The sequence below is a fragment of the Bombina bombina genome, chromosome 6, assembly GCF_027579735.1.
Source record: "Bombina bombina isolate aBomBom1 chromosome 6, aBomBom1.pri, whole genome shotgun sequence".
NCBI lineage: Eukaryota > Metazoa > Chordata > Amphibia > Anura > Bombinatoridae > Bombina > Bombina bombina.
Genome location: NC_069504.1, coordinates 262,758,073 through 262,773,505, shown reverse-complemented (window position 1 = coordinate 262,773,505; position 15,433 = coordinate 262,758,073).

The window sequence follows — 15,433 nt, the reverse complement described above, 5'->3', positions numbered from 1 at the left end:
GATCTCTAGTTGGGGGAGTTGAGTCCCTTGGTATTTTGTGAAACTATGCATATAGATCTATGCATCGTGTTTGTATGTGGGGTTGAGAGCAGGCAGTGTCTTACCTTGGTATTGAGATTGGGAAGAGGAGATCTGGTCCCCCACCCCCAGACCCATAAGACAAGAAGGTAGACGTAATTGTGGTAAGGTAGTACAGCCTGAGGTAAAAATCTGGTCAATTGGGTAAGCTAGAATGAGCAAACAAACAATAAGTAACAAAGAAACAACCAACGATACAAACATAACATTAACTGTATTAAACTTTAATACTAAGTTAGACCCAATAGGGGTAATTCCACTAACTAAAGGTAAGGGGTCTTCAGCAGTCTGACTGCTACTGGGCTATGTTGAAACAGATTAGCATTTTTGTCCAGGGAATGGTATATAAGTTTCAGTCTCTGTGAACACTCTTGTTCAAGTTCTTGTAAATATAGTCTCTTTAAAAAGGACCGAATCATTAAATATTATTGTGCAGTTTTAACTTATATTCGTAAATAGCCAAAAGAGGATACCCCACTGTTGTCCTTGTCTTCGGGACTGTGGTCCATTTCTGTATTTGGGAGGAAAGGAGTGTAAAATATGCGTTTCTTGAAGCTTATCTGCCATCGGAGGAAGTCTTGGTTGTGGAATATTCAGTTAATTTTTCCAAGTCTTCTAGATCTCTATATTTGTTATCTTTTAATGCCTTAAGTGAGAATGGAAATCCCTAACGGTATGGTATACCTAAACCTCTCAGATGAGCTGTCAGAAACCCCACTTCTTTATGTTTTGCCAGTGTTAGAGGACTTAGATCTGCGTATATTTGCAGGGTTGAGCTTTGGAACTGAACTGGTGATTTTTTCCTCGCTGCCGCCAGTATATTTTCTTTGTCTTGGAAGTAGTGGCATCTCATAACATCTCTGGGTGGTGCAGAAGGCGGAGGTTTCAGACGCAAAGCTTGATGAGCTCTGTCCAGCGTTATGGTAGTACCAAGCTCAGTGTCCAGCACTAAACAAAACAAACTTTGGATGTATTGTTTTAAGTCAGCAGGTATAATGGTCTCAGGAATTCCTGATTCTCAAGTTTTGACGGCGGCCTCTATTATCCAAATCTTCTATCTGCGTTTGAAGCTGAATTATTTAAGTGGTTTGGTGTTGTAATTGCAAGGCTGTTAGGTTTGTAGATTCAGAGAGTTCTTCAGCATGATCTTCTAGCTGTACAACTCTATTTCCGAGATCTGAGATGTCTATTTTAACGTCAGCCAGCCCATCTTTGATCAGCTGGCTAACCTGTAACATAAAGGCCGATAAATCTTCCTTGGAAGGTAAAGTTTTCAAATCTGCTCTAGTTAAAGGGTAATCCTCATCTTGTTGAGTCTCCCTAGAGTCTTCTCTTTCTTCACCCATGTCCGAGAGAGGAGAGGCTGGTGATAAAGTGGTAAGAGTACCCACAGATTTAAAATAGGTACTCATTTTGGTACTTGAGACGGTGGCCGATTTTAGGTTTTTATCCACATTTGGTTGTCTTTTGGAAGCCATGACTGTAATTTGTTATTTTTTCTCAGAGGAACAAGTGCAAACCGGAACCCAAAGACCCCCACATGCTGCAGTTGCCAATGAATAAATAAAGCAAAGCCTATTGATAAAAGTCGGTACAACTGTAGAATCTAGAGGTTTATTCACACCTATTCACAGACCTCGATCTGTTTATACATAGCTTCCCATTTGCTTATGGTTTTAGTGAACTAGGCCTTAAGTTGTCTTGCTACGTAAGTTAAAGAGACCCCTCCATTCTGCCTGTATGTTGTAAGGCCTGGTCGGCTGATAAGCTATATATAAATCTTAGGATGGGCTCTGCAGAGCAACGTTATAGTTACTTGATAGACCTAGTTTGTAGCTGTATAACCAGGGTGTTTTATCTATTCTGTTAATGCATTGTCAAAGTCTTCTCTATGGAGCCCCTTTGAGATAATTCAGTAGCTGAGGGGGTTATATTAGCTGGATGGTGGGATTATTTCTTAACGCAAGTTGGCCGCAATCTGAGATGTCTTTCAGCCCCAAGTACTCTTGCACTGCTGAAAGGGGATTCTACTTTCATCCACCTAATAGAGGATCCTTTGGAGAGTAGTGGCCATCACTACCGCTGATCCGCTCCGGAGCTTCTGTCAGAAGATGTGTTAGGCGGTGGACTGATACGGCTAGGCCTCAGAAAGAAAAAGGTTTGTTGCGCAGTCAGCGCAGATATGCTGCCCAGATCAAATGTGGTGTGTATGGTGGACCATGAGCGTCTTCTAAGCTGATCGGAGGTGGCAGAGAAATCAGGGGTAGTTGGTCATGCCTCTGTGGTATAAATATAACACCCCAGACAGGGGAAAGCCGATGTGCAAGGAGTCAGCTTCACAGAGTTTTACTCTAATGCAGCCATGCTAGCCCTCAGCCAGCTGTTCAATTTGATAGATATTGCGGTCAGAAACCACCTTTAGAAAGGAAACCTAACTTGGTACGTAAAACAGTCTTATTTGCATGGAAAAAACAGATGAGGATCACACTGCAGAGCAGATAACTAACAAAAACAAAAAACTTTCCAATACAAACAGAGCCTTTTGAAGAACCCTAAGAATAAGATTGAGGCTCCAAAGAGAAGCAACTGGTTTTAGCACAGGCCTGATTCTAACCAGAGCCTGAACAAATGACTGAACGTCAGGAAGATTAGTCAAATTCTTGTGCAGTAACACAGAAAGGGCAGAAATCTGACCTTTGATAGAGCTGGCAGCTAAACCTTTCACCCGGACATCCTGAAGAAAAAGAAGAATCCGAAGACCCCTCACCTTATGCCAAGGGAAACCTCGTTCCTCACAAGAAGACAGATAGGTACACCAAACCTTGTGGTAAATACGACGAGTGAATAGATGCGCCTATGAATCTATACCCTATTTTGTTATTCTCAGAATAACCCCTCCAGTTAAACTACCAAATACAATTAACAAAAAAGTTAAAAGCGCTGACTAAAAGCTACAAATAAAGAGGAGGATTTAAAAAGTAAATCCGCATTTTAATAAAAACAAGTAGTAACATAAAAGCAAATTGGCATAATATACAAAGTGGGACGTCTTCCAAACATAATTTTAACAATAATGTTCCTCAATAATATGATAGGTACCTATACGTTAAATAACTCTATTCAGAGTTTGTGTTTTTACATAAGTGACAATGTGACAAGGGATTGCAATAGTTTTATGACAATGTATCAACAATAGTAATTTTTAAAAATAATTGGGAGATCAAATGGCAACAAGAGTGACAAAGTGGTAAATATAGGTCGAAATGCTACTGCGATATATCAGTCACTAATGTCCCGTAGTGTAACGCAGAGACTTCGTTCTATCTCCAATAAAAAAAGATGTATAACCTTGCTGGGTTGCGTTCTGGCATCTGTGCCGTTGATCCTCACTAAATCTGAACTTTCTCCCCTTAGCGGTTTTTACTAAAGGAGAGAGGTATTACCTGATGGCTGCAGCACTCAGTGTTTTTCTCTGTGAGCAAGTTGTGTCGATAGACACTCAGTTGGCGTCTCCTCTCCTCAGTCCGTCTGGGGGCGTGGGAGTCACGTGATCTGCTTCCGTATCGTTAGAGGACGATGATAGGATCCTTAGAGAAATTACAGCTGATCCACTTTGGTCTCAATTATCGCTAGTAGTGATTTCACCCAGGTGTCCTGTGCTGAGATATCGGCAATCTTCAAGGCTGTGTCTTTACTTGTACTTTTATCGCAAATAGCGATTCCTTCCGAATGTCCTTGTTAATAGTGATATTAAGGTATTACCTTCCAATAAATTCCAATAATGTAGAGTCCCGAGAGTTTTATCTTCGTGTTAGCCTTTAGTGGGGGCTAAAACACTTGGAGTTATTACAGTCCTGGTCAACGCGTTTTGCCTCTTGGGCTTTATCAAGACATGTTTTAGTGTATACACTCCAAGCTTTAAGAAACGGCTTACAGGCATGAATCAAGGAAGCAATGACCCTTTCAGTAAAACCTCTTGTGGATACCACTAAGCGTTCAATCTCCATGCAGTCAGCCTCAGAGAATCTAGGTTTTGATAAAGAGACGGACCTTGATGTAGAAGCTCCACTTGAAGAGGCAACCTCCACGGAGGTGAAAAGGTCATCATGAGGTCCTCGAACCAGATCCAGCAAGGCCATGCCGGAGTAATTAGAATCACAGGGGCCTGCTCCTGTTTAATGTGGGTGATTACCTGGGGGGAGAAGAGCATGTCATGAGGTCTATCTCCGGAACCCCCCCACCTGAGAATTATCTCGGAGAACACATCGGAGTGAAGAGACCACTCCCCGGGGGGGAAGGTCTGTCTGCTCAGGAAGTCTGCTTCCCAATTGTCAACCCCAGGATATGAATTGCCATTATGAGACAACTGAAGGATGCGAAACACTTCTTTCATCGCCAGGGAACTCCTCGTCCCCCCCTGATGATAGATATAGGCAACCGAAGTTATGATGTCCAACTGGAATCTGATAAACTGTACAGAACGCCAACTTGTTATCAGAGGAGGGCTTCTTGGACTGTTTGTTCTTGTTCTAAGATTGGATAGGTTTCCAGGAACTCTTGAGTTTGTCTGGCTTGGAGGAAGACTGATATATTTGTCCCTTGTTAGAAAAAAAAATTGCCAGATTGACGGCCCTAAGACCTTGATTTCTTATCCTGTGGGAGGATGGCACCCTTCCCCCTGGTCACCATGGAGATAATAGAATCTAGTCCCGGACCAAACAGCGTCTTGCCCTTGGTTGGACACCATATCCGCAGACCAAGATTTCAGCCAGAGAGCTCTACGCGAGAGGACCGCAAAACAGACGACTTGGCATTAAGATGAATGATTTGCATAATCACGTCACAGATAAAGGAATTGGCTGTCTTGAGAGTCTTAATCCTATCCTGAATGTCTTCTAGAAAAGACTCAACTAGAACCATTTCCAACAAGGAGTCGCACCAAAAGTTGACCGCTCCAACCGGCACTATGCTTGCAGCAGGTTGAAAGATGAGACCCATCTAATAAAAGAGTCTCCTCCGATACCCCTCCATCTTTCTGTCCATGGGGTCTCTAAAGGAGGTACTATCCTCAAGAGGGGTTGTAGTACACTTAGCCAGCGTGGAGATAGCTTCATCTATCTTGAGAATGGTACTCCACAACTCCAGATTTGAGTCAAAAACAGGAAAAACCTCAGGAGCCCTGGGTCTAACATAATAAATATTGTCTAACTTGGGTATCTTAGGCAAAATAGAAGGCTTATATGCACAAAATCCAGAATAGATTCCCTGTTAGTGGTGGTGAGAACTGGTATTGAAACAAACCACATAAATTAGTGTTGCAACATGTAACAACATATGTTTTAATGAATAAGTACAACACATACCACACAGTGGGTACACAAACTTCATCGCTACTCATAAAGCGGTTGTATGAGTCGTCACCTTTACACATATATAGATGTAAGGAATGTACCTTTGTTCCAGAAATTAGTGACGCTCCCAATAACAGCACATAGTAGATCAGGGAACTTCCCGAGTTCTGGTAAGCATCAATAAAACATTAATAAAAAAAAAAAACACATATGAGGAAAACAGTGTAGAACTTTATTGTAGATTCACGTTGAGGCACACAAAGCTATGCAGGCTCACAAAAAACATCCATAAAAAGTGCAATCAGCAACGAACAGAATACTCCGGCAAACCTCCAGGCGTTAGTAGTAGAAAATCCTTTTATTGGGGCAGGTTACAAGTATTAAAAGAGCATTAAAATCAAGTAAGATCTCACTGCAGGACGGGTGGCTTACGCGTTTCGGCTGTGTTTAAGCCTTACTCATAGACATAAAAAGTGCAATGGCTGGGGCACTTACCAACCCTCTCTGGAAGAAAAAAACGCTAGACTCCCTGCAACGAACACGCAAACAACAAGCTCCAACCGCGATCTGAAAAAACAGAGTATTTGAGCTCGTCCGCCCAGGTAAGATGCGGCTCGAAAAGGTCGGCTTCTAAAGCAGTTAGAAAAGCTTGTGAAGCGGCTCTGAAAAGGGGCAGCCAGAAAACAATTGCATTAACTATGTTAGAAGCCATAAATCTAATAAGCATCCACAATCCCTTCACAAGTTAACCATTCAAAACAGCACATGCTGCCACAGTTTAAGGAGCTCCTAGACCCCCACTTCCCATATATTTTCTTGAATAAAGGTAGAGCCCTTAAAGCCAGTTTCAGGTCTCCACTGCCATACACGGACTCCTTTATACACTTAAAACTCAATACTACATGAGAGAATCTAGGTATAAGTAGGTCACCTGTAAAGTCCCATCCTCTGCTTGTGTGAGCCGCCATAGGGTATAAAAGATAAAAAGAACTTACCCTCCATGAATTCTGCTGTGAAGCACACACAGCCCTCCAGGTTTGACAGCTTCATTCACTTCCGACAGGGACTTGAAGAAAACGCAGTATAAACTTACACTGGTAACCAAAGGGGGGCGAAAGCATAAAATGCTGGGAGGACAGAGAAGCTTCCTTGCGACATCCAGCACCTAACATTTACCAATACAGATGGCCCTCGTTTTACAACGGTTCAATTTACACCATTTCAGAATAACAACCTTTTTTTCCAGTCATGTGACTGCTATTGAAAAGCATTGAAAAGCAGTGCATTTATAAAAATAGCCAGTAGGTGGAACTGTCCGCTTATGTTGCAGCAAAGCCAAGCAAGCTGAAATTAACCAGTTTAACCAGACCTGAGCTATCGAGCAGATTTCAAAGGAACAAGATCTTCCTGTCTATAAATCAGTCCAGATTGGAATGCATAGAAAAAACTGCAGAAAAATGCAAGTGAAGTCTGTGTTGTGTGATTATTTTATTAGGTTTATAATGCTGTTTAGCATTTAAAGTCTTCATTTCAAAGCTTTAAAAATAATGTATTAGGTGTTACTTATGACAATTTTGTGAGGGGCCTGGAACCTATCACCCTCACTTCCCATTGACATATTATAAACTGGGTTTCAATTTACAACCATTCCTTCTGGAACCTAGCCCCGGCGTAAACGGAGGGCTACCTGTACTCTGGTTAAGAGAATTACATGGCTACTCTGTCTGTAATTCCCAGTCCTGTCTCGCAGAGAAACTACCCATTAAAGGACTTAAATATCTTCAGAGCACTTTCTTCGCCAACCTCCTTGTTTTCTAGGCAAAGAATGACTGGGGGAGTAGGGGCAAGTGAGAGGGATACTTATAGCATTGGCAGGGGTTTCTTTACCTTCTCCTGGTGGCCAGATGTTGAATACCCAACAGTAATGAATGAATTTGTGGATTCTTCCTGCCATTGGAAAGAAATTAAATGTAACACTAAAATGTATAAATTAATTATTTTTTTTTTTAACCCTTTTCAAACTCTTGCTCTATCACTACATTTAAAACAAATAATTTTTTGCAGGTTTGGTTCCAGACCACTGCGATAATGTGAATATAGCAATAAAGTGAGCCACACAAAATGTACATACCTTTTTTAAAAAATACTTTATTGCTAAAAATTGCTAACCATCATCAGAGCCTTCAGTGAGTCTATCTTTTTGCCTATGGTGTGTATATATATATATATATATATATATGCAAATTTGCGCTGGTAGACTTGTTTAACAGGGTGTTGCCACAAACCTCAATTTGGAAAAAGAGCAATATCTGCGAATCACAATAAAACGAGGTATGCCTGTATATATATATATATATATATATATTTATTTATTATCTGCGAATCACAATAAAACGAGGTATGCCTGTATATATATATATATATATATATATATATATATATATATATATATTTTAGACAACCCAAGGTATTGATCTCGGCCCATTTTGGTAATTTTCATGCCACCATATAAAAAAAAATAATTGTTAACCGTTTCAAATGTTGGGTCTTGCATGGAAATGATTTTACTTACCGCTTGCGCAGCCATAACACAAATGGTTGTAAAAGCTTCTCTGGGATCCCCTTTGTTTAGATATAGCAGACAAGTAAATATTACCCTCCCACATGGCACTTCCCTAATCCCTCTCAAATAGGCCCCCCATCATCTTAGGTATATGCAAACTGTCTGCCAGTATAAAATTTTAGGGTGCTTTTTTTATCTGCAGTGTAGGATCCCCCCACCTTCCTGATCCTTTCCAAACAGCTCTCTAACCTCACCATCTCAATGGTACCCTGCCACGTTAAGTACTGGCAGATGTCTGCCAATACCCAGTTTTATATATATTTTTTTTAAAAATGGTATTGATTAAAAAAAAAAAAAAAAGTGTACCAATACCCCTCACCCACCCAGCATACTACAGGGCTCCCCTCTCCAGTAGTGAAGTGGACCCATCCATTCTCTCCTAGTGAAATATTTTCTGCTGCGTACGGAACCCTACCCTCCAACAATGGGCCTCCCACTGCACCACCGCAGCAGATACGGACAGTCTATTGACAATCTGGCTTCATATGGTAACGGGAGCAAAATCAGTGCTCCCTTACCATATGAAGGCAAATGCCGGGATCCCAGCATGCGCCTCAGTGTTGGACGCAAGTACATCAACACCGTACGCTGGGCAAATTACTGTGTGAAGCAGCGCAAGGGGTTAAAGGGGCATAAAACCCCAACATTTTATTTCAATATTCAGATAGAGAATACAATTTACTTTTATCTAATTTGCTTTGTTCTCTTGGTATCATTTGATGAAAAGCATATCTAGGTAGGCTCAGACGTAGCAACGCACTACTGGGAGATAGCTTCCGATTGGTGGTGGTAAATATTGCTTCTTCTCATTGGCTCACTGGATCTGTTTAGCTTGCTACCAGTAGTGAAGTGATGCTCTTTCAGAATGTAGCAAGTTTGATAAAAGAAGTAAATTGGAAAATTGTGTGCTATCTAAATCAGTAAAGAAACATTTTGGGTTTCATGACCCTTTAACCATTGGCTTCACATTCATTAACCTTATTTTATATGCAAACGTTTACAACATTTGAAAATAAAGCCATACATAATAACGCAGGGCTTGACAAACTCAGGCCCCAGGAATTAACGGGTCTTAAAATTAGACACTGTTTTAGAGACCCCTTGACACCCCCTCTCTCCACCTAAAATGTAGCCTAGTGAGTCTGCATAGTTTCTGGGCCTCACAGTTGTTAAATATAAATCCAACTTTAGGAGGGGGGGTGTTAATGTAACTTTCCTTCAGATACCCACAGTGAAAGTTAGGTTCTAAAATGATGGCACCCATAATTAGTAGCTGCATGAAATGTATTTAAGGTATCTAAATTTGCATAATCAATTAAAGAAGAATACAAGCAATTTGGCAACGGCCTGTGACCACAGGATAGAAATCCACTTAGAACTACTGAAAAGATTTAGATATAAATAAAAAACAAAAGAACAAGTCTTTCATTAAAAAAAAGCTTTATTTTGATATTTATGTACAATTTTAAGAAAATTGTAGAACCCCAAAACGTATTCACCTGTAAATACATGTTAAAATGGGTAAAAAAAACACACAACTAAAACACAAGAGACACAAACATGTATATCAGGGGAAATAGTTTTAGGAAATCAGCAAATGAAGAGATCAATCTACTACATATTTTGTTCTCACATAGGGTCATTTTTAGCACGGTAGCTCAATATCAATAACAAAATATGTAGTGATGGTAGGACCTCTTGCCTAATTAGGTTTTGCTATTGAAATGTTATGCCATCATTCATACGGATAACATTGCCAGCAAGTTAAAGTAAAAGTTGTTGATGTGCAGTAAAGTGAAATCATCTTGGTTGTGTAAATTTTTTTTTTAAAAAAAGAGGGCGGCGATGGATAGCTAGCTTGTACAACTACTCAAAGGATTCATAACTTGATAAAGATAGGCTAGATAAAGGAATGTGCTCTCTTTAAAATGATCAGTCAGGCACTATGTAGAATGATGTCAGGGTTTTGAAGTGGAAAGCCACAAAGTTAAATTGCAAGAAATGGGCAAAAAGGAAATTTATGCTCACCTGATAAATTGATTTCTTCTAAGATACGACGAGTCCACGGATTCATCCTTTACTTGTGGGATATTATCCTCCTGCTAACAGGAAGTGGCAAAGAGCACCACAGCATAGCTGTCTATATAGCTCCTCCCTTGACTCCACCCCCCAGTCATTCGACCAAAGGTATAGGAAGAAAAAAGGAGAAACTAAAAAGGTGCAGAGTTGACTGAATTTTTAAACAAAAAATATAATCTGTCTTAAATTGACAGGACAGGCCGTGGACTCGTCCTTTACTTGTGGGATACAATACCAAAGCTACAGGACACGGATGAACGGGGGGGGGGACAAGACAGATGCTTAAACAGAAGGCACCACTGCTTGAAGAACTTTTCTCCCAAAAATAGCCTCCGAAGAAGCACTAGTATCAAATTTGTAAAATTTTAAAAAAGTATGAAGGGAAGACCAAGTCGCAGCCTTACAAATCTGTTCAACAGAAGCATCGTTTTTAAAAGCCCATGTGGAAGCCACCGCTCTAGAAGAATGAGCTGTAATTTTTTTCAAGAGGCTGCTGTCCAGCAGTCTCATATGCCAAACGGATGATGCTTTTCAGCCAAAAAGAAAGAGGTAGCCGTAGCTTTTTGACCTCTACATTTTCCAGAATAGACAACAAATAGAGAAGATGTTTGAGGGAAATCCTTGGTCGCTTGCAAGTAAAACTTCAAGGCACGAACCACGTCCAAGTTATGTAACAGACGCTCCTTCTTAGAAGGAGGATTAGGACACAGAGAAGGAACCACAATTTGCTGATTAATATTCTTATTTGAAACAACCTTAGGAAGGAATCCTGACTTCCTAAGGTTGACTGACTTGGATTGAGCAAAGTTCCCCTCCTGCTTGGAGGCGGATGAGGAAGTAGAGGGACTGCCTTTGAACGAAAATTATTCTGTTTGGTCCTCATTTTAACCGTCTTGTCCTGAGGAAGGGCATGACCTTTACCTCCAGTAATGTCAGAAATGATCACCTTTAGTTCAGGGCCAAATAGGGTCTTACCCTTAAAGGGAATAGCGAAAAGCTTGGATTTAGATGACACATCAGCAGACCACAACTTAAGCCATAACGCTCTACACGCTAAAATGGCAAAGCCTGCATTCTTTGCCACTAATTTAGCCATTTGGAAAGCGGCATCTGTAATAAACGAATCCCGAATGGTGTCAGATATGGGAAACATTTTCTTAAAAGTAGGAGGGGGAGAGAACGGAATGCCTGGTCTATCCCATTCCTTAGTAACAATGTCCGAAATTCTTCTAGGGACTGGAAAAACAGTGTAAGTAGGGACCTCTAGATATTTATCTATTTTACAGTTTCTCTGGGTGGTATGACAATAGGGTCACCAATCATCCAGAGTCGCTAAGACCTCCCTGAGTAACAAGCGGAGGTGTTCCCAGCTTAAACTTAAAGGCCGTCACATCTGAGTCTGTTTGAGGGAACATCTTTCCTGAATCAGAAAGCTCTCCCTCAGACAGCAATTCCCCCACCCCCAAAATCAGAACACTGAGGGTACATCAGAAGTTGGCAATAACGCATCAGAGGGCTCAGCATTTACTCTAATACCTGACCTGCTGGGCTTACCGCTGTAAACCTGGCAGTCTTAGATAATACCTCTGTAAGGGTAGTAGACATAACTGCAGCCATATCTTGCAGGGTGAAAGAATTAGATGCACTAGAAGTACTTGGCGTCACTTCGGGCGGGGCGTTAAAGGTTGTGACACTTGGGTGAGAAGTAGATGGCATAACCTGATTCTCTTCTGACTGAGAATCATCCTGAGACATACTTTTATCAGCTAAAATATGTTCTTTGCAATGTAAGGCCCTTTCAGTACTCGAGGGACACATTTGAAGTGGGGGTTTCACAATGGCTTCTAAACACATGGAACATTGGCTTTTCTCAATGTCAGACATGTTAAACAGGCTAGTAATGACCACAAACAGGCTTGAAAACACTTTTAGTGAAAAAATAATCTGAAAAAAAACGGTACTGCGCCTTTAAGAGAAAAAAAGTATACAATTTTTCCAAAACTGCTTCAAAATGATAAAATTATCTCAATTTTATTATATATTTATCCTAACTTGCCAGCTAAGATTGCACCACAAGAAAAGGATCACTTAACTCTTATGTTTAAAAACGTTAGACAAAAAACGTTATCAGTAAAAAAAAAAAAAACCTGCACCTCGCCACAGCCCTGCTGTGGCGCCTACCTTCCCTCAGGGTTCTGCAAAATCGGATTAACCCTTCGATTAGGCCCAAACTTTCCTGAAGAGCCCACTTGAGCTTGCATGGGGAATACAACTGCGCAACGGAGGTGCGAAAATAGGCCCCGCTCATCTACTCGATGTCTCACAGCCTTGCAAAAGAACCGCTCCAAAGCAGTCTAAAAACCTAGCCATGTGGGTTCATATACCCAAGTCTAACTGAAGCCATGTGTACCCTCCATTATCAATAAAAATGCCAACGTTTGTCACGAAAAAACGTTAATTTATCTCCCAACACATAATCGTTTGCCCACAAACATTCTGTTATCAGTGTCAACCATTTTTTACAGCCCAACATACAGGTCCAGTAATACCCTTATTTTTCACAATAGGATTACTGCTTACCCCTTCCCTCATGGGGATACTGTCAGCCAATTCTGAAATAACAGTCTCTCCAGAAAACAAAAATGACTGAGCATACCTCAATGCTTGTAGCATGAAAACCGTTCCTCACACTGAAGTTTCTTAAATACTCCTCAGCCATTCTGTGGGAACTACTCTGGATCTTAGTAACAAATGCTAAAATCATCAGTCTCCAGGCAGAAATCTTCATCCATCTGCTGCCTGGGAAAAAATAGTACCATTTAAAATAAAAAAAGTCTTGCTTGAAGAAAATAAAAACTAACATTTTATCACCTCTTTCACTTTACCCTTCCTATTAGTATAGGCAAAGAGAATGACTGGGGGGGGGGGATTCAAGGGAGGAGCTATATAGACATCTCTGCTGTGGTGCTCTTTGCCACTTCCTGTTAGCAGGAGGATAATATCCCACAAGTAAAGGATGAATCCGTGGACTCGTATCTTGTAGAAGAAATAAAGTATATTGATTTTTTTTTTTTATTTCCTACTACACATAACATTAACTTCTTAATCAAGAATGATTTTGAATACAAAGTATAAAAAATTAAGAGAACAATGTTGAAAATTTGATTAAGTAACATCTATATTTTTAACAGAAAGAATTTCTGGATGATGTTAACTGGCAATATTTAAATAAAACATTTAAAAAAATCAAGCACAATCATCAGTCAAACCTAGCAAAAACTTTTTGGGTTATTCACAGAACACCTCCCCACACACACAATTACATTGAACTCAAATTGTAATTTCTCATAGAATGTATAGTTTTTTTTTTTTTTAAAAAAGAATCTCCCCACATTTCATGTATTTTATCCTAGTAAATTAAAAATGTTCCACTGCCCCAAAAGAAGCTGGAATACATCCAGCAGGATCAATGAAACATGCTGCACAGTGACTGTTTGATCACAGAAGTTCAATTATCACTGACTCTAATGGAACACAGGAATACAAAACAATGCAAAATAGTTTTTAAATTATATTTTACAGAACTTTTCATACAGTTTTAACACCTCTACGGTGCTATTCAAGAACTGTTTATTCATGCAGCAAAGTCAAAATTAAAGGGTCATTGTACACTTTTTTTTTTTGCATGTTTTTTTTTTTTTTTTTAACAATGCATAGTTTTGCTTATTTTTTTATAACATTGTACTTATTTTCAGACTCCTAACCAAGTTCCAAAGTATCAGATGCAGACTGAAGTCTACAGATTCCTGCTGCTCCTGTTTGTGTAATCTATCTTTTCATATAACGGGAGAGTTTCTGCTGTTTCTGCTTTCCCAGACCCTTTCACTTGTTGTCCCAGCTAATTTCAACAGCGCTAAACTGGAACTTCTAATTAAGTTTTTTAAGGTTTTATACTGGATTTGTAGATCAATATCTGTCCATATTCTTCTTTATAGTAGTGCTATTACATGCCAGTTATATGAAAATTGGTGCATACTGTCCCTTTAAAAACTTCAACGGATTGGATAATGAAGTTGTAAACAACTTTCCAATTTACTTCTACTATCAATTGTTTATTTATCTTAGTATCCTTTCTTAAGAGTATTCATTGAATGTGTGTTAAAAATTGTACATTCTAACTGGATCATGAAAGTATAATTTTGACTTTACTGCCCCCTTTAAAACACTAGATTTAAAAATAAAATGTCTTCTTCACAGCACTCAGCTAATTAGTTGTGCATAACAAATTGTGTTAGTGGTTTATTTTTAAAATGTTAGTGTTTATAAACATATTGACAAGTGCCAAAACACTCCAGAACCAAATACAAGTGGGTGGTACTGGGTTGATGAAACCCCCTTAAGTGAAGGTGCTTTTAAAACTAGTCAACAAACTCTGAAGATTTTCCTATTTCATCAGGGATACTTTTCTTGTAAAGCCCCTTATATTTATTATGGTTGTTTGGGCTCTCTCTTGTAACTAGATCTAATTTATTTCTGATCCAAGCAATCACTGTGTAGCAATGATTCAGGTTTAAGCAAAGTGTAGCATACTTAAAGGGAAAACTTACCTTAAAATTTTCTCCCCTTTAATTTGTTCCAATGATCCATTTTTTACCTGATGGAGTGTATTAAATTGTTTACAAATAGCTCTGTTACCTTTATATCTGCATTTTGCCTGTGGTATCCCTACCCATACTGAAAGTTTCTATACTTAAGTAAAAGCTGTGTAAACCTAGAAAGCAGAAGTTACACACCCAGTGGGAAGTAAGAGAGATAGGCAATAAAATGTTAATTTTAAATTCTCTCTACGTATTGGGCTTCAGTATACAGAGAGAATTTAAAGAAGTATGTGTGTGCGTTACAGAAAGTGATAAAATAAAGAGAACTGATTTCCCTGCAAGAAATTTCCCGGTCCAAAGAACAAAAACAGATACTTCATTACAAAAATAAGCATAGAAGCATTTTTCCGATACATTTTGGTACTCTGCAGCTGGTATAACAAGTCATTGCAAATACATTAAAAGTAAAAAACTATTTTACAGTATTTGTCCCTTTTAATACAAAGGATCAACTACAGCCAACGTGATATTATTACTGAATATGAAATACCTTGAGGAATTATGGTGGAGGTAAAACGTAATGGATGTTTTTGCACTAGAGTATGCATTGCCTCCCGTTAAACCCCAAATGAGCCAGGAAAACATGCATTATTATTTAGTAATAAAGACATGGAAGACAGAAGAGAACACCAACACATGAGGGC